This window comes from Vespa velutina, chromosome 12 (assembly GCF_912470025.1).
Source record: "Vespa velutina chromosome 12, iVesVel2.1, whole genome shotgun sequence".
Classification (NCBI taxonomy): domain Eukaryota; kingdom Metazoa; phylum Arthropoda; class Insecta; order Hymenoptera; family Vespidae; genus Vespa; species Vespa velutina.
The window spans coordinates 5,447,935-5,470,131 of record NC_062199.1 but is presented as its reverse complement, the minus strand read 5'-3'; positions in this window follow the sequence as shown (position 1 = coordinate 5,470,131).

The window sequence follows — 22,197 nt, the reverse complement described above, 5'->3', positions numbered from 1 at the left end:
TAAAAACGATAATAACTTTAATAATATAATAATAATATTAATAACGATAGTAACGATATTAACGATAATAAAGTTAATGAAGATAATAACGACAATATTAATAACAATAACGATAATAACGATAATAACGATAATAATGATAATAACGTAAATAACGGCAATTACGGTAATATCTAAAATAACGATAACGATAAGAACAATAAAAAGGATAATATCGATAATAAGGATAATGGTAATTATAATAGAGATAATAACGGTAAAACCATAATAAAGATAACGATAATAACGATAATAACGATAATAACTTCAATAAAGTTAATAACGACAATAATAATAATAATAACGATGATAGAGATAAAAACGTTAATAACGATATAAACGATAAAAACGATAATATCGCTGACGACTATAACGGTAATAACGGAATCCAAGATTGAAAGGAAAATAAAGGTAATAGCTATAATAACGACAATATCGTTAATAACACTGATGACGATTTTAACAGTAATATCTATATAAACGATAATAACGTTATAACGTTAACGATAACAAAGATTATAATGACAGTTACGGTAATAATAATAATAACGATAACAATAATAATGATAATACCGGTAATAACGGTAATAACATTAATAACGATAAAAACGATAATAAAGATGATAACTACATTAGCAATAATAACTAGATTAACGATAAATCGATAATAACGTTATAACGATAACGATAACAACGATTATATCTGTAGTAACAAAAATAACGATAATAACGATAACGATAATAACGATAATAACGTTAATAACTTTAAAAACGATAATAATAATAATAATAATGATTATAACGATAATAACTTTGCTAACGATAAAAACGATAATAACGGCGCTAGCGATAATAACGATAATAACGACAAAACGATATTAACGATAATAACGATTATAACGATAATAATAGTAATGGTAACGATAATATTGATAATAAAGGTAAAATCGATTATAAGGATAATAACGATAATAACTAAATAACTGCAGTAACAAAAATAACGAAAAAGACGATAATAACCGTAATAATAATAAAAATAACAACAATAACGATAATGACGATAATAACGATAAAAACAATAATAATAATAATATTAATGATGATAACGATAATAAAGGTAATAACGATAATAACGATAATAACTTTAGTAACGATAAAAAAGATAATAATAATAAAGATAATAACTACAATAACGGACATAACGAGAAAAACTATAATAAAAAAACTAATAACGATAATAACGATTATGACGGTAATAACGATAATAAGTTAATAACGGAAATAACGGTAACAAGGATTATAACAATATCAATAATAAAGAAATCATAATAACGTCCAAAGTATAATAAAGGTAGTAATAATAGTAATCAAAACGATAATAACTATTATAACGGTAGAAACGACAATAACGATAATAACGGTAATTACGATAATGACGATAATAACGATAATAACGATAATAACGATAATAACGTTAATGACGATTATAATAATAATAATAACGATAATGACGGTAAAACGATAAATGCGATAATAACGATAATAACGATAATAATTATAATAAAGGTGATAACGATAAAAACGACAATAAGGATAATAACCGTTATAACGATTATAACGATAATAACGATAAAGGTAATATCGAGAATAACGATAATAAGGATAATAAAGGTAATAACGTTAAAAACGATAGTATGGATAATAACGATACTAAAGATAATAATGATAAATGTAATAAGGATTATTACCGTAATAACGAAAATAACGAAAATAATGATAATAATAATGATAACGATAATAACGGTAAATCGATTAATACGATAATATCGATAATAACGGTAACTATAATATCAATAACGATAATAACGATAATACCGAAAATAGCTATAATAATTATTAATAGTGACAATAATGGTAAAAAAAATAAATACGATAATAACGATAATGATGATAACAATAGTAATAATAAGGATAATAACGATAATAACTTCATTAAAGATAATAACGATAGCGATAATAACGATAATAACATTAATAAGGATTATAACGGAATAAACGATAATAACGATAATAAATATAATAACGAGAATAACGATAATAATAATATTAATAAGGATAATAAAGTATATAAAGACAATAACGATTACAATTATTATAACGGAGGTAATGATAATAAAGATAATAACGATAATAACGACAACAAATATAATAAAGATAATAACTATATTAAACATAATAACGATAATAACGTTAATAACCATAACAAAAACAATGATTATAACGCTAGTAACGATAATACCGAAAGTAACGATTATAATGATAATAACGGAAATAACTGTAATAGCGATAATAAAGATAATAACAATAACAACGATTCTAATGATTATAACAGTAATAGTTAAAATAACGTTAATATGGATAATAATTATGAAGATTATTACACTTTTAAAAGTAGTAACGACAAAAAAGTTATTAAAGATAACGATAATAAGGATGAAAGGATAATAACGATAAAAACGATAATAACGATTCTAATAATAATACTAAGGATAATAACGTTAATTACGATTCTAATAATAATAATAACGATAATAACGATAATAATGATATTAACGACAATACCGATAATAAAGATAACTTTAATAACGATAACTATAATAACGATAATAAAGGTAATAACGATAATATCTATATTAAGGATAATAATAATAATAATATTAACGATAATAACGGTAAAACGATAAATACGATAATAACGATAATAACGATAACAACGTTAATAACGATATAAATGATAATAAAGATAATAACTATAATAACAATAATAACTCTAATAACGGTAAAAACAGGTAATAACCTGTTAGTAAACTCTAGTAAACTCTATTATCTAACCTGTAGTAAAGATAATAGAGTTTATAACGATAATAACGATACTAACGATTATAACGGTAATGAATGTTATAGCGGTAATAACGATAACGATAAAAAGGTTCATATCGGTAGTAAGTGTAATTCAGATAATAAGGATAATAACGAAAATAAAGGTTATAACAATAATAACTTTGTTAACGATAATAACGATTATAACGATAATAACGATAAATCGAAATAAACGATTATAACTATAATAACGATAATAACGATAATAACGATATTAACGATAATAACGACAATAACGATAAAAACTATAATAAAGATAATAAGGATAATAACGATAATAATGTATATAACGATAATTATAATAATAATAACATCAATTACTATCATAATGGTAATAACGATAATAATGGTCATAGCGATAATAGCGATAATAAATATAATAACGATAATGGAAATAATATCGATACTAACGATTATAACGAAAATAACGATAACAAATTTAATTACACTACTGAATAAAGATTACAACGACAACAACGATAATAACGATAATAACATTAATAAAGTTAAGAACGATAATAATAATAATAATAACGATAATAACGCTGATAACGATAATAACGATAATAACGATAATAACAAGAATAATAATAATAACAACTATCATTACAATAATATCGAAAATAACGATTATAGCGATAATAAAGGTAGTAATATTAATAACGAATGTAATAGTAATAATAACAATAATAACGATAATAATGATTTTAACGACAATAAAGATTATAACGTTAATAATAATAATAACGTATATAAAGATAATAACGAAAATAACAATAATAACGTTAATAACGTTTATAATTATAATAATAATGATAATAACTATGATAACGATAAAACCGCCAATAACGATAATAACGATAATAATAATAACAAAATCGATATTAACGATTATAACAATAATAATGGTTATAACGAAACTAGAGATGATAACGACAATAATGGTAATAACGCTAATAACTGAAATAACGGTAATAACGAAAATAATGTTAATAACGATTATAATAATAGTAATAATGGTAATAACGACAAGGACGATAATAACGAAAAAAATAGTAACGATAACGTAAAAAACGATAATAACCATTATAAACATACTAACGGTTATAACGATAATTACAATAATGACAAAAATAACGATAATAACGATAATAACGATTATAAGGTTAACTATAAATACGATAACGATATAAACGATTACATCGTTAATAACGATAATATCGGTTAAAACGATAATTACAATAAATATAATAAATATAATAACAGAAATAATGATAAAAACGGCAATAATAATACAAATAATGATAATAACGATTATAACGAAAATAATTCTAATAACTATAATAAAGATAATGACCATATAATAATAATAATAATAATACCAATAATAATAATAATAACGATAATAACGATAATAAGTATAATAGCGGTAATTACTATAATCACGATAATATTAATAATAATAATGATTATAACGATAATAACAATAATAACGGTAATAACTGTATTTACGTTAATAACGATAACAATTACGAAAACAACGATAATAACAGTACTAACGATAATCAATGTAATTACGATAAGTATTTTCATAACGATAATATCTATAATATAAGTTAATAACGTAAAAATGATAATAACAATAATAACGATAATAAAAATAATGACGATATTAACGATGATAACTATAATAACGAAAACATCAATAATAAAGATTGTAACGATAATAACGATAATAAATATGTTAAAAATAATAAAGTTCATAATGATTATAACGATAATAGTAATAATAATAACGTTAATGGCAATAATAACGGTAATAAGTTTAAAATGGTAATTATGCTAATAACGATAATATCTATAATAACAATAATTACCACAATAATAATAATAATAAAGATATTAACGTTTATAATAATAATAATAACGATAATATCGATAATAGCGGTAATAACGATATTAACGTTAATAACGATTCAAACGATAATAATAATGATAATAACAATAACAAGGATAGTAACGATTATTTCGATAATAACTATAATAACGATCATAATGGAAATGACGAAAGCAACAATACAAAATATAATAGACATAATAATGATAATAACGAATATAACGATAATAACGATAATAATTATAATAATAACGATAATAACGATAAACACGATATTATCGATTAAAACGGTAATAATAATAATAATAACGATAATAAAGATAATTAAGGTAATGCGGTTAATAACGATAAAATCGATAAAAACGACACTAAAGATAATAACGATAATAATAATAATAATGACGATAATTACGAAAATAACCGTAATAGAGATAATAACGGCAATAACGATAATAACGGTAATAACGATAGTAACGATAAAAACGACAATAATAATAAAGATAATTAAGATAAAAATAAAAATAAAGATAAAAACAATAATAATAATGCTAATAACGATAATAAAGATTATAACGAAATATATTCTAATAAATTTAATAACGATAATTACGATAATAAAGATAATAATAAATATAATAATAATAAATATTAATAAAACATAATATAAATAATAATTATAATAAAGAAAAAGTTTACTAACGATTATAACAATAACAACGAATATAACCATAAAAACGATAACAACTATAGTAATGTTTATAACGATAATGATAATAACGATTATAACGTTAGTAAAGATTATAACGAAAATAAGTGATAATAAAGTGATAATAACGATAATAACTATAATCACGATTAAAATGATAATAACGATAATAACGATAATAAACATAATAACAATAATAACGAAAATAATAGAAATAATAATAATAATAATAATATTAATAATAATATTCATAATAATAATAATAACCATAATAATTATAATATAAATAATAATAACGCTAATAACGATATTAACTATAATAGCGATAATAATGATACTATCTGTAATAACAATAATACGGTAATAAATGTAATAAAGGTAATAACGATGATAACGTTAATAACGATAATAACAATAATAACGAAAAAATTGATAAAACCGATTATAACGATAATAACGATAATAAGGACAATAGCGAATTTAAAGAAAATAACGATAATAACGATAATAACGATAATAACAGCAAAAACGACAATAATAACAACGAGAATAATAATAATAATAACAATAATAACCATAATATCGATAACAACAATAATAATGATTACAGCGGTAATAACGATTAAAACGATAATATCTATAGAATCATAAATAACATTAATAACGATATTAACGATAATGATGATAATAACGATTGTAACCATAGAAATTATAATAATAACGAAAATAACGTTTATAACGATAATAACGATAAGAACGATAATAACGCAAATAATAATAATAGCGATAATAACGGTAATAACGATAATAACGAAAATATTGATTATAACGATAATACCAGTAATAACGATAATGTCGATAATAACTGTAACATACGGTAATAACGTAATAACGATAATAACAATTATAACAATAATATCGATAATGTCGATAATAACGATAATAATTATATTAAAGGTAATATCTGTAAAAACGATAATGACGATAATAACGACAATAAGAACGATAATAATAATAGTAACGATAAAAACAGTTATAACGGTATTAAATATGAGAACGAAAATAACGATAATAACCTTAAAAATAATAATAATAACGCTAATAACGATATTAACTATAATAGCGATAATAATGATACTATCTGTAATAACAATAATACGGTAATAAATGTAATAAAGGTAATAACGATGATAACGTTAATAACGATAATAACAATAATAACGAAAAAATTGATAAAACCGATTATAACGATAATAACGATAATAAGGACAATAGCGAATTTAAAGAAAATAACGATAATAACGATAATAACGATAATAACAGCAAAAACGACAATAATAACAACGAGAATAATAATAATAATAACAATAATAACCATAATATCGATAACAACAATAATAATGATTACAGCGGTAATAACGATTAAAACGATAATATCTATAGAATCATAAATAACATTAATAACGATATTAACGATAATGATGATAATAACGATTGTAACCATAGAAATTATAATAATAACGAAAATAACGTTTATAACGATAATAACGATAAGAACGATAATAACGCAAATAATAATAATAGCGATAATAACGGTAATAACGATAATAACGAAAATATTGATTATAACGATAATACCAGTAATAACGATAATGTCGATAATAACTGTAACATACGGTAATAACGTAATAACGATAATAACAATTATAACAATAATATCGATAATGTCGATAATAACGATAATAATTATATTAAAGGTAATATCTGTAAAAACGATAATGACGATAATAACGACAATAAGAACGATAATAATAATAGTAACGATAAAAACAGTTATAACGGTATTAAATATGAGAACGAAAATAACGATAATAACCTTAAAAATAATAATAATAACGATAATGATGATAATAACGATACTAACTTTAATAATGATAATAATGATAATAACAATTACAACGACAAAAATAATAATAATAACAATAATAACGATAATAACAATAAAAACGGCAATAACGATAATAACGATTATGACGATAATATCGACAATAACGATAATAACGATAATAAAGATAATAACTCTTTTAACTATAAAAACGATAATAATGATAATAATAATAATAACTACGATAATAACGGTAATAATATTAATAATAATAGCAATAATAACGATCATAACAATAATTCCAATGATAAAAATAATAGCATTAATAAAGATTACAACGATTATAACGATAATAATAATAATAATGACGAAAATACAGATAATATTTATAATATCGGTAGTAACGATAACAACGATTGTAACCATAATTACGATAATAAAGATAATATCAATAAAAACCATAAAAGCGATAATAACGATAATAACTGTTATATCGATAATAACCATATTAACTTTAATAATGATAATAACGATAATAACGATAATAACGAAAATAAGGGTAATAACGATAATAACGATTATGAAGCAAATATCGATAAAAACTGTAATAACGATAATCAAGATAATAACGCTAAAGACGGCAAAAATGATAATAATGATAATAATTAAAATAATGACGATTAAAACGATAATTACCTAAAGAACGATAATAATAATAATAATAACGGTAATAACCCTAATAACGAGAAAAAGGATAATAAAGAAAATAATAATAATAATAACGAGAATAAAGTTAATAACGGTATTAATGATAATAACGATAAAAGCGATTATAAGGATATTAACGATAATAATAATATTAATAACAATTCCAACGGTAATAACGGTAATAACGTTCATAACGAAAACTACGATAATAGCGATAATAACGATAATAAGCATGCTAAATAAAATAATAATGATAATAACGATAATAAGGATACTAACGGTAATTACAATAATATCGATAATAACGATAATGATGATATTCACGATAATAAATATTTAAATAATAATGTCGGTAATAACGGTAATAACTGTAATATTGATATTAACGATAATAACGATAATAATTATAATACCACAATAATAATAATAATATCGATAATAACGAAAATAACGGTTATAACGATAATAAAGATCAAAAAGATAATAATAATAATAATAACAATAAGAACTATAAAAACGATAATAACTTTAATAACAATAATAACGATAATAACGATACTAACAATAATAACGGTAATAACGACAATAACACTAAAGAAGATAATATCGATAATAACGATAACAACGATAATAAAGGGAATAACGCTAATAACGATAAAAACGATAATAATGGTATTAATAATAATAGCAACGATAATAACGATAATAATAATAATAATAGGGATAATAACGGTTAAAACTGTAATAACTACCATAACGATATTAATGTAAATAACTTTAATTACGGTAATTACAATTATAACCGTAATAACGATAACGACGATATTAACGATAATAAGGATAATAGCGTTAATTACGAAAATAACGATTATAACGATAATAATAATAACAATAACATTAATAACGATTATGATTGTCATAACTATAATTAAGATAATAAATGTGATAAGGATAGTAACGATAACAACGATTATTATGATAATAATAATGAAATAGTAATAATAACGATAATTAACGTTAAAAACGATAAAATAAGAATAATAGCAATAATAACGATAACAAACATAATAACGATAATAACGATAATGACGATAGTAAGGATAAAATCTATAATAACGATAATGACAATAATAAGGATTATAACGATAATAACGATTATAAAATATAAAAAAATAATAACGATAATAAAGCTTATGCGGATAATATTAATACTAATAACGATAATAACGATAAAAATCAAATATCGACAATAACGGTAATAACGAAGATAACGATATTAACGATTATAACAATAATAACGGTAATAACGATAATAATGATAATAAATAATTCTAATAACGATAATAAAGAAAATAAAGATAATAACGATTCTAACCATAACAATAATAATAATAACAGTAATGTATATAATAAGGAAAATAACCGTAATTACGATAATGACCATAATATCGATAATAATAATAATAAAAATTATAATAACAATTATAACGGAAATAACGATAATTAAGATAATAAGGATAATTGCGATGATGATGATACTAACGGTAATTACGTTAATAATGAAAATAACGACAACTATAATGCTAACAACGATAATAACAATAATAACGGTAATAACGATAATAACGATAGTAAGGATAATAATGATAGTAACGAAAATGAAGATTATAACTATAATATCGATAATAAAGAAAATAACGGTAATTACGTTAATAAAGATAATAACAATAATATTAATACTAATATCGATAATAATGATTATAACGTTAATAACGATAATAAAAACAATAACTATACTATCGACAATAAAGATGATAACAATAATTCTAATACTAATAACGATAAACGATAATAATAACAAAGATAATAACGATTATAACGAAAAAAATTCTAATAAAGATAATAACGAAAATAGCAATAATAAGGATGATAACCGTAATTACGATAATAGCGATTATAACTATAATAATAATAATAACCATAATGACGGTAATAACGGTAATAACTATAATAACTTTGACAAAGAATAACGATAATAACGTAATAATCATAATAACGATTAAAACGATAAAAACGATAAAAGCGATAATAATAATAACAATAACAATAATAACGATAATAAAGGTAATAACTTCAATAACAATAATACCTATAACAACGATTATATCCATATTTACGATAATAAAAATAATGACGATATAAACGATAATAGCCATTATTACGATAATAACTGTAATATAGACAATAAAGATAATAACGATAATAATAATAATAACGATAATAAATGTAATAATGATAATAACGATTATGATGATAATATCGTCAACAACTATAAAAACGATAATTACGACAATAACGCTACATACGACAAACACGTTCACAATGATAGTAATAATAATAATAACGATAATAACGAGTATAATAATAATAATAACGAGACCAATGCTAATAACGATAATACCTATAATAACGATACTAAAGTCAATAACAATAATAATAATTTTAACCACAATAATAATAATAATATCGATAATAACGATAATAAAGATAATAACGATAATAACGGTAATAACGATAATAACGATTATGACGATAATATCGATAATAACGATAATAACGATAATAACAATAATAACAATAATAACGATAAAAACTATAATGAGGCTAATAGCGGTAATTACGATAATAACAATAATCACGATAATAATATTAATAATAATGATAATAACGATAATAAGTGAAATAAAGATAATAACGATAATAATGTTAATAATAATAATAATACCGATAATGTCGATAATAACGATACTACCTATAATAATGATAATTACGATAATGGCGATTATAACGATAATAAAGATAATATGGTTAATAACAATAATAACAATAATAACAATAATATCGTTTATAACGATAGTAATGATATAATAACGATAATAACGGTAATAACTGTAATAACGATAATACTGATTATAACGGTTATAATGAAAATAATAATATTAATAGCGATAATATCGATTATATCTGTAATAATGATAATAACGATTATAACTATAATAATGATAATACCGATAAAAAAGATTGTAACGATAATAACGATAATAAATATAATAACATTAATAACGATAATAACGATAATGACGATAATATCAAAGTAACAGCTACAACGATAATAATGATAATAATCTCAATAATCCTAACAATAACGGCAATAACGGTAGTAAAGATAATAACGATTATAACGATATTAACCTTAATAATAATAATAATAATGATAATGACGATAATAACGATATTATCTATAATAATGATAATAACAATAATAACTAATATAACGATCATGACGATAATAAAGTTAATAACAATAATGACGATAATAACGGTTATAACGTAAGTAATAATAATAATAACGATAAAATCGATAATAACCGTAATGACGATAATAATGATAATAATGATTATAACGAGTATAATAATAATAATAGCGATAATAACGATTATAACAGTAATAACGATAAGAACGATAATGCCGATCAAAATGATAATTATTACAAAAATAATAACGATAATAACGAAAATAACGATAGAAACGGTAATAATAATAATATTAATGTGAGTAACGATAATAAGGGAAATAATTCGAAAAAAGATAATAACGAAAATAACGATAATAAAGATTATAACGGTAATAACAATAATAGCGAATATAAATATAATAACAATAATAATAACCATAAAGACGGTAATAACGGTAATAAGTATATTAACGATAATAACGAAAGTAACGATAATAACAGTTATAACCATAACAATATTAATAATAACGATAATATGTATAATAAGGATAATAACGATTATTAAAATAATGACCATAATAACAATAACAATAATAGTAATATGTATAATATCAATGATAATGGTAATAACGATTATAATGATTATAACGATAATAGCGATAAAAACGATAATAATATTAATAATAACAATTATAACGATAATAACGGTAATAACGATAACAACGATAATATCGATAAAAACTATAATAGCGATAATGACGATAATAACGCTCAAAACGACAAAAACGTTAATAATGATAATAATAATAATAACGATAATAACGAGAATGACCTTAAAAACGATATTAATAATAATAATAATGATAGTAACGATAATAACGATTATAACGATAAAAACGATAATAATAATATTAATATCGATAATAAGGATAATAAGGCTAATAACGTTAAAAATAATAATAATAATAATAACGATAATAACAATAATAACGGTAATAACGATAATAGTGGTAATAACTATAATAACGATAATAACGATAATAAACAAAACAACGATAATAGCGATAACCGTGATAATTACAATAATAACGATAATAACGATAATAAGCATAATAACGATAATTATGATAGGTACGATAATAACGATAATTACGTTTATAACGATAACGATAACAACGATTATAACGGTATCAACGAAATCAACGATAATAACGATTATAATGATAATAGCGATAATTACGATATTAACAATAATAATAAGAATAACAATAATAACGATAATAACGATAACATCAATTATAACGATAATAATGGTTACACAGGTTATAACGTTGATAAAGATTAACGATAATATCCATAATGACGATTATAACGATTATACCTGTATTAACGAAAATAACGAAAATAACGATAATAACGGTAATAACGATTATAGCGGTAATAACTATAATAAATATTATAACGATATAAGTGACTATTACTGTAATAATGGTAATAAGGATAATAATGATAACTACGATAGTGACGGTAATAACGAAATTAATTATAAGGATAAATTCGATTATAAGGTTAGTAACGATAAAAAAGATAATAAAGATATTATCGATAATACCGATGAAAACGATAATAACGATAATAACCTTACTAACGATAATTACAATAATAATAATGATAATAAAGATAATACCGAAAAAAACAATAATAACGATAATAACTATAATAAGGACAATTACAATAATAACGACAATAACAGATTTGTCTATTATAACGATAATGAAGTTTATAACGATTTAACGATAATAAGGATAATAACGATAATAAGTATTATGGCGATAATAACGCTAATGAATATAATAATGTCAATGAGGTTAAAAAAGATAATAAGGATATTAACTATAATAACAATAATAACGATAATAACAGAAATAAAGATAATAAAGATATCGGTAGTAACGATTATAGCGGTAGTAATAACCATTAAGATGATAACGATATTAACGGTATTAAAGTTTATTACGATAAAGATAATAACGATTATAACTGTAGCAAAGATAAAAACGAAAATATCGATTATAACGATAATAACGATAATAACGATACTGATAATATAAATAGCGATAGAAACATTAATAACATTAATAAAGATAATAAAGACAATAATAATTATAATAACGATAACAAAGATAAAAACGATAATAACGGCAATAGCTATAATAACGATAATAAGGAAAATAGCAATAATAACAATTTTAACAAGAACAACTTTATTAACGATAGTAACGATAATAACGTTTATAATGATAACGATATCAAAGATTATAACGGTAGCACCGATGATAACGAGAATAACGACAACGATAATAACGAAAATATCGGTAATAACGATTATAAAGATAATAACGATGAAAACAATAATAAAGATAATAAAGAAAATAACGATAAAAAGATGATAACGATAATAACCATAATAACGATTCTAATAATAATAATAACGATAATTACGATAATAATGATAATAACGTCAATAACGATAATAACGATAGTAACGAAAATAACGATAATAACGATAGTAACGAAAATAACGATAATAACGATAGTAACGATAATATCGATTAGAATAATAGTAATAACGATAAAAACGATAATAACGAAAATAACAACAAGAGCGATAATTATAATAACGATAACGATAATAACGATTATAACGGTGATAAAGATAATAACGATATTAAATATGATTATAATAATAATAACTATAATAACGGTAATAACGATAAAAACGATACTAAAGATAATAACGATAGTAATAGTAATAATAACGATAATAACAATAGAAACTTTAATAAAGGTAATAAAGATAATAACGATAACGTTAAAAAGGATAAAAACGATTATTACGAAAAGAAAGATATTAATGATAATTACGATAGTAACAATATTAACGATAATAGCAATTATTAAGATAATAATGATTATAATATGATAATAACTATAAAATGATAATAACTATAAAAACGAAAATATCGATTATAACGGTAATAGCGATAATAACAGTAATAAGGATAATAAGGATAACAATGATAGTATCGATAATAACGGTAATAACGGTAAGACGATAAGAACGATGAAAATATTATAAAGATAATAATGATAATAACGCTAATTATATTAATAATTACGATAAAAACGATAATAACGATAATGACGATATTATGGTTTGTAAGGATAATAACGATATATAATATTAATAGCAATAATAACGAAAATAACGATAATAACGATAATAACGATAATAACATAAATGACGATAATAATAATAATAATTTTAAATACGATTATAACGATAATAACGATAATAACTATAATAACGAAAGCGATAATAATAATAATAACGATAATAACGATTTTAAAGATAATAACGACAATAACGATAATAACGACTGTAATTATATTTACAATAACGATAAAAACGATTATAAATGTGATAACGGTAATAAAGATAATCACGATAATAAAGATAAGAAGATAAGAATGATAATAACGATACTAAAGAAAATAACTATTCTAAGAATAACGATAATAAAGATTCGAACAATAATAACTGTGATACCGATACTAATTATACTAATAATAATAATAACGATAATAACAATAATATAGAAAATAACGATTATAACCATTATAACAATAATAATAATAATAATAACAATAATAACGGAAATAAAGAAATAACGAATATTCAAATAATAACGATTATAACGATACAAACGATAATATCGAGAATAACTACAATAAAGATAATAACGATAATAACGATAACATCGAAAATAACGACAAAAACAAAAATAACGATAATAACGAGGTTAGTGATAATAATAATGATAATAATGTTAAGAACGATTATAAAGATAATAATAATAATAACGTTAATAACGATAATAACGATAATGATAATTATAATACAGATAATAACGGTAATAACGATGATAGCGATAGCGATAATAACGATAATAACGGTAACAAGGATAATAAAGGTAATAAGGATAATAACGATAATAACGTTAATAATGATAATCATAATAATGATCATACCTGTAATAACGATAATAACGATAATAACGATAATAATAATATTAATAACGATAATAACGATACTAATTCTAATATAGATAATAACGATAATAACGATAATTATAATAATAATAACGGTAATACTGATAAAAACGATAATAACGGTAATACCGATAATAGCGATAATATCGATAATAACTAGAATAACGATAACGTTAATAACGATTATAAAGGTAATATTAATAATAACTATAATAATGATAATAACGACATAAACTGTAATAATAGTAATAATGATAATAATATTAAGAAAGATAATTACGACAATAAAGGTATTAACGATAATAATGATTACGATAATTACGATTTTAAGGGTAGTAACGAATATGAAAATCATAAAGTTATCAATTTCAACGATAAAAAAGAAAATAATGATAATAACGATAATAATGTTATTACGTCAATAAAGATAATAACGACAATAGTAATAATATTAACGATAATAAAGACAAAAACGATCATAACGATAAAATCGATAACTACGATAATAACGATAACGATAACAACGATTATTTCGGCAATATCGATAATAACGTTAATAACGATAATAACGACAAGAACAAAGATATCGATAATGACAATAAGAATATTATTAATAACGCTAATTTCGATAATAAACATAAATACGATAATAATAATAATATTAAGGTTAATAGCGATACTAACGATAACAAAGATATTAACGATGATAAAGATAATAATAATTATAATAACGATAATAACGATATTAACGACAATAAAGATAATAACGATAGTAATGGAAATAACTATAATTATAATAGTAATTACGATAATAACGATAATAACGATAATAACGTCAATAAAGTTAATAACGACAATAAGAATAATAATAAAGATGATAAATGTAAAACCGAAAATAACGATAAAAACGATAATAAAGTTAATAACGATGACGATTATAACGGTAGTAACGGAATCAAAGATTAAAAGGAAAATAACGGTAATAGCTATAAAACGATAATTACTAAAATAACGCTAATGACGATTTTAACAAAAATATCTATATTAACGATAATAAAGATATTAAAGATTAAAACGTTGACTATAACAAAGATTGCAATGAATGTCACGATAATAACGATAACAATAATAACGTCTATTATCGGTAATAACGATAATATCGTGAATATCGATATTAACGAAAATTACAATATTAACGATGACAAAGGTAATAATAATAATAATAACGTTAATATCGATAATAACGATTATAATGATAATAATAATAATAATAATAATAACGAAAATAACTACAATAACGATGATAACGATAATAACGATAATAACGATAATAACGATAATGACGATACTAATAATATTAATAACGATAGAAACAGTAATAACTTGATTAAAGATAATATAGACAAAAATAATTATAATAAAGGTAATAAACATAAAAACGATAATAACAGCAATAGCGATAATAACGATAATAACGAAAATTACAATAATAACAATTTTAACAATAATAACTATATTAACAATAATAACAGTAATAACGTTTATAACGGCAACGATATCAAAAATTATAACGGTAGTAACGATGATAACGATAGTAACGGAAATATCGATAAGAAACGATTATAAAGATAACAACGATTATAACAATAATAACGGTTATAACGTAACTAAAGATGATAACGACATTAATGGTAATAACGATAATAATAATAATAATGACGATAGTAAAGGTATTAACGATAATAACTGAAATAACGGTAATAACGACAATAATGTTAATAACGGTTATAATAATAGTAATAATGATAATAACGACAAGGACGATAAAAACAAAAACTTTAGTAACAATAACGTAAAAAACGTTATTAACCATTATAAACATAATGACTACAACTATAATAACAATAATAACGAAAATAACGATAATAACGATAATAACGGTAGTAATATTAATAACGGTTTTAATAATAATAATAACGATAATAACGACAATAACGATTATAAGGTTAACTATAATTACGATAACGATATTAACGATTATAACGATAATAACGATACTAAAGATAATAACGATAATACCAATAAAACTATAATAAAGATAAGAAGGATAATATTGATACTAATGAATATAACGATAATAATGATAATAATATCGTCAATTACGTTAATAATTGTAATAAGGATAATAACGGTAATAAGCAGAATAACGAAAATAATAATAATAATAACGATAATACCGATATTAACGGTCATAACGATAATAACGATAATAAATATAATAAGTATAATAACGATAATAAAGATTATAACGATAATAATAATAATAATAACGTTAATAATTATAATAACGATAATAATGAAAATAACCACAATAATAATAATAATATCTATAGTAGAGTCAATAACGATTAGAACGATAAGACGAGAAAATAGTAATAATAATCATAACAATAATAACGATAATAACGTTAATACCTTTAATAACGATAATAACGATAATAACGGTAATAACGTAAATAACGGTAATAACGTAAATAACGATAATAAAGATAATAACGATAATAACCATAATAATGATTATAACGACAATAATAATAATAATAACGTGAATTACGAAAACAAAGGTAGTAGCGATTTTAACGGAAATAATGATAATACAGGTAATTACGATAAAAACGACAATAAAGATTATTATAATACTAACGATAATAACGATAATATTGTTAATAGCGATAATAACGATAATGAAAATAATAAAGATAATAACGATTATAAAGGAAATAACGATCATAAAGATACTTACAATAATAACTATAATAACGTTAATAATAATAAAAACGATCATTACGATAATAACGACAATGACGAAAATAATAATAATAATAACGATAATAAGCATAACAATAATATTAAAAACGTTAATAGCGATAATAACGACAATAATGATATTTACGATAATAACGATGATAACGATATTTACCCTAATTCCGATAATAACGATAATAACGATAATCACAATTATAACGATAATAATAATAATAATAACGATAATATCGCTAATGAAGATGATATCGATGGAAATGATAATAATAATAATGATGACAATACTAAAGATAATAACGATAAAGTATTTAATAACTATAATAATGGTAATAACACTAATAATAATGATAATAACGTTAACAACGATAATAAATAAAATAGCGATTATAAATGTAATAACGACAATATCGATAATATCCACTAAAATAATAATAATAACTATATTAACAATAATAAAAATTATAACGGTAATAATATTAATAATGACCATAAGGATAATTACAGTATTATGGATAATAACGAAAATGACGATAATAACGATAATAACTACAGCAACGGTAATAACTGTGATAGAAATTAACGATAATTTCGATAATAACGGTAATAACGGTAATAACGATAATAACGATAATAACGATAAAAACGTGAGAAAAGATAATAACGATAATAAGTACAATAACGATAATAACGAAAATAACGGCAATAACGATAATAACGATAATAACGTAATAACTATTATAATGATAATAAGTGTAACAACGGTAACAACGGTGATAGAGTTATACGATAAAAACCAGAATAACGATAATATTGGGAATAACTATAATAACGGTAATTATAATAATAATATCAATAATAGTTATAATAGCGATATTTACGATAATAACGATAATAACAAAAAAACAATAATAACGATAATAACGAAAATATCGATAATAACGTTAATAACTACAATAATGATAAAAACGATATTAACGATAATAACGATAATAACTGTAATAACGTTGATAAGGATAATAACGATAATCACGATAATAATAGTAATAATTAAGATAATAACGAAAATAACGATAACAACGGTAATAACGTTAATAACGATTACGATATCGACGGTATTAAATGTAATAATGATATATAAGGTAATAACGATAATAACGATATTAACGATAATAACGATAGTGATAATAGCGTATATAACGGTATAAGGAAAATAACTGTAATAACGGTGAAAACGATTATATCGATAATCACAATATAATAGTAATAATAACGATAATAACGATTATAACGATAATAACATTAATAATGATAATAATGATTATAATATTAATAAAGACAATAACGGTAATATCGGTAATAACGATTATAACGATGAAAACGATAATAATGATAATAATAATAATAATAATAATGGTAATAACAAAAATGATGATAGAAACTGCAATAACATTAATAATCTTAACAACTATAATAACAATTATAATAATAATACTGATTATAATGGTAATAACGTTAACAGTAATAATAATGACGATAATAACGGTAATAACTATTCTGATGATAATAAAGATAAATACGAAAAAGTGGTTAATAACGATAATAACGATAGTAATAGTAATAACAATTATAACAAAAATAATACCGATAATAATGATACTAATCGTAATAACGATAACGACGATAAGACGACAAGAATGATAATAATGATAATAACGACAATGAAGATAATAACGATAATAACTAAAATTAGGATAACGATAATAACGATAATAACGATAATAACGATAATAACGATAATAACGGTAGCAATAATTATAATAACAATAATACAATAATAAGGGTATTAACGAAAATAACGACAATTACGATAATAACGATAATAATGTTAATAACGATAATAATAATTATAATAACGATAATAACAATAATAACGATACAAATTGTAATATATGTAATAACGGTAATAACGTTAATAACGATAATAATAATTATAATAAAAACTATAATAACTACGATAACAAAATTAACGAAAATAACTATAACAAAGGTAATATTGATAATAACGATAAGAAAAATAATAGCGATAAAAATGATAATAACGGTAATAGTAATAATATTAGTAATAATAAGAATAATAATGATGATAATGACAATAATAATTATAATAACGATAATAACGCTACTAACGATAACAATAATATTATTAATGATAATAACCATAATAACAATAATAATGTTAAGAACGTTTATAACGATAATGCTGATAATAACTTTAAGTACGGTAATAAAGACAATAATGATAATAACGGTAATAACGGTAACGATAATAACGATTATAACGGTAATAACGATAAAGACGATAATAACTGTACTAATAATAATAATGAAGATATTTACGATAATAGCAATATAAACGATAATTTTAAAAATAATAATAATGATAAAAACGATAATAACGCTAATAACGATAATAAAGTTAATATCGATAATAACGATAATTACGATAATAACGATAAAGCCGATTATAACGATTGTAACAAAAATAAGGAAAATAACGAATACTAAGACAATAACGTCAAAAACGATCATAACGATAATAGCCATAGAAACGAAAATATCCATAATAGTAACAATAAATACATTAATAATAATAATAATAATAATAATAATAATAATAATAATAATACTAACGATAATTAGGATTATAACGATAATAACTCTAATAAAGATAATTATAATAATAATAACGATAATAAAGATGATAACGATGAAAACAGTAACATGGAAATTAGGATAAAAATGGTAATAACGATAATAACTATAAAGATAATAACGAATATAAAGGTAATAACGATAAAGACGATAACGATTCAAATAATAAAAATAATGATAATACCTGTAATAACGATAATGACAATAATAACGATATTAACGATAATAACGATGAAAACGTTAATAACGATAATAATAATAATAATAATAACAATAACGGTAATGACGATTAAAAGGTTAAAAACGATATAGACGGTAAAATCGATACTAATAATAATAATAACGATAACAACGACAATAACGATAATAATACTAAAAGCAATAATGACGATAAAAACGATAATAACGGTAATAACGGTGATAACGATAATAACGATAATCACGATAATCATAGTAATATTGACGATAATAACGATAATAACGATAACAATGGCAATGACGATAATAACGATTACGATAATGACGATATTAACTGTAATAACGATATAAAAGATAATAACGATAATTACGGTAATATCGATAATAGCGATAACGATAATAACGCTCCTAACGGAATAACGATTATAGCGGTAATAACGGTGATAATAGCGATAATCATGATAGTAATAGTAGTAATAACGATAATAACGGTAATATCGATAGCAACGGCAGTTACTATAATAAAGAATACGAAAATGACGATAATAACTGTCATAACGACAAAAAAGATAATGACTATAATAATGATAATAACGATAATTACGGTAATAACGGTAAAAACAATAATTACGAAGCGATCGATGTGAACGTTAATAAATATAATAACGACAATAATAATAAAATAATAATAATTAAGATATTACCAATAATATCGGTAGTAAAGATAATAACGATAATAACGATAACAACCATAATAATAATAATAATCAGGATAATGTCGTTAATTTCGATACTAAGCATAAGAACGATAATGACGAAAGTGACGATTAGAACGATAATAACTCTTACAACGGTAATAATAATAATAATAACGATAAAA